The sequence below is a fragment of the Malurus melanocephalus genome, unplaced genomic scaffold, assembly GCF_030028575.1.
Source record: "Malurus melanocephalus ecotype Western Australia unplaced genomic scaffold, MMel_1.1 scaffold_2345, whole genome shotgun sequence".
Classification (NCBI taxonomy): domain Eukaryota; kingdom Metazoa; phylum Chordata; class Aves; order Passeriformes; family Maluridae; genus Malurus; species Malurus melanocephalus.
Genome location: NW_026625577.1, coordinates 5348 through 7618, shown reverse-complemented (window position 1 = coordinate 7618; position 2271 = coordinate 5348). Strand labels below are relative to the sequence as shown.

The 2271-nt window shown below is 35.0% G+C and overlaps 1 long non-coding RNA gene across 1 annotated transcript; it reads right to left on the bottom strand.

Moving 5' to 3' along the window:
* Window positions 1-775: 775 nt before the first annotated feature.
* LOC130587732 (uncharacterized) lies at window positions 776-2188 on the bottom strand. Its single transcript, XR_008966842.1, has 3 exons — window positions 1679-2188; window positions 1076-1150; window positions 776-824 (listed from the first exon to the last, which is right to left on the bottom strand). It is a non-coding gene; the product is annotated as an uncharacterized LOC130587732 (long non-coding RNA).
* Window positions 2189-2271: the final 83 nt, after the last annotated feature.

The following is a 2271-nucleotide window of genomic DNA, read 5'->3' as shown; positions in this document are numbered from 1 at the left end:
GGAATCTATTCTTACAATATGACCACAAGTTGCACCCCTGACATGGAAGAGTAAGTTCTGCAGGAGGAATACTTTGATACTTTGACCATTTTTACAGCTATATAATCTTTTGTCTCTTCCATAGAGAAAAACGTGCCTTGACAAATGGACACTTTCAAGACTAAGTAAAACAATTCTAGAGAAATTATTAAATTCACAATCCCTCTGGGACAGCAATTGTTACTGATACGTGATAACTGACAAGTTTAGCAACCGAGCGACAAAAATGACATATACTGGGAGCCGTTCCACAAACAGCTGTCTGATATCACCTTGGAATGGTATCACTCTTTAAAAATGCTGCTTATCCCAGGAAAAAAAGTAAATAAGCATTCACAGAGAAGTAAGAAATACAGTCTGAAAGATGGAACAAGAAAATTCCACTGTGAGGAGTTACAAACCTTTCATGTTGGACTGCCCAAGGGGCTTTCTGCAGACACCGAAGGAGGCATTTTTTCCTTTACCACCATGTTGGTGGTACTATATATTATACAGGAATATAATTTGGAGACGTTTTATTTTTCACATTAATAGAGTCACTGTCTAGATCTAAACAAGATTTTGGAGTCTCAGGAGCCAAAGTTTGTGTTTTCTAAAATTAAAAGAGGTGCAAGTTAAAAGCATTCCAATGTCTTTTGTTGAATGCAAATAAATCATCATGATACTTCAATTACGTTCTACACATAGAAGTAATACCAAAATCTAAAACTAATTAAAAAATTAAAGTTACCTTGTGTTTCATTTTCATGAATCATATTTCAAGAGTGCTCTTTTACAAGATTCTCCTAAAAAATAGTTACATGATAAGAAATAAATATTTTATCTGCATTCAGTTGTTAAAAATCTTGGTGTAATCACAGTCTACAATCATACACTGTTACAAAGTTGACACAAATCTATGCCCGGGTTCAGTACAACCGAAGCATTCAAAGTCAGTATTATTTCTATTCAGTTTCATTTCTTATACAACTTCTCCCTGAGCACAAGCCCGGGCCACACACCTCACCCACACTGCTCAGTTAGTAAAAAACTCCACCTTTTCTTCAATTTCTGCTTTCAGTTGTTCCTTAAGGGATGACAGTTCACTTTTCAAACATGACAGCTTATTTTCCTAAAAACAATTACATGAAGGATAGGGTTAGCTATGCACAACCTGGAAAAAAGAAAACAGTCCAGCGTGAGATGGTAATTAATAGATATAAATTAGAAACAAAAGAGAATTCTATTTGGTTTTCAACCCTATACCTGAAGCTTTCTTTTAGCTTGTTTTAAAAAAGACTGAAGTACTGTAACAAACAGGTCCTTGACCACAAGTGTTCAAGGCAAGACCTAAAACAAAAGTTTCTTATTCAGACTGAGGAGTTAGAACATGACACACTATCTGCAGGTGTAGGCACAAACATGCTGCTACTCCAAATTATTTTTAGAAACATTTATAGAGTTTTTAGTGCCCACAATAAGGTCTGTAAGAAAATAAAATGAAACAAAAGAGTGGGCTGATTTTTACTCTTCAGTCCCACTAAAGCAGACAATTAACCCCTCCTGAAGTATTAAACAGGAAGAAGTAAAATACGTATAATTATATTCAAAGACATCAACCCCTGTATTAAATTATTTAACATTGGAAAGTACTCCTTACCAGTGCTCTTGCTGGTGATAACTGCTTTTGCTGTTTCATTTTATATATTTTAACTCTGCATCTTTTTCTTCAACCATTTTATCATATTCAAGHTGTGTTAAAAAAACCAAACCACGAACAAACTCAAAACATGTGACTAAATGTTACAATTATAGATCCACCCAATTCTAAAACATCGGTCATTTTGTCCAACCAGGCTCTTCAGAAGATTCAGAAAGCACCATGAGCAAACACTGATGCTTCTGCAGAAACTGTAAAACAGAAAATGCTCAATGCACTATTATTCTGGGGACTGGCAGAGAGTGCTTTATCTCCACGCAGCAGTCAGTGTTCAGCATATGAGAGCAAGCTGTGCTATTTTTATTAACGGCACCCACTTAAGATACTACAAAAGAGAGTAACAGAAATGTAAACTGAAATGTGTCACACTAAATCTGCTGACAGTCACTAAGTAATCTCCTCAGAGAAAGAGGCCAAACTGATACTGAGAAATACTGTATTCAGATGGTATCAAAGGAAGTTTGTATAAATAATAAAACCTAAAATACTAGACATTTAGATAAATTGAATTTATCTGCCCATGAACATGTTTT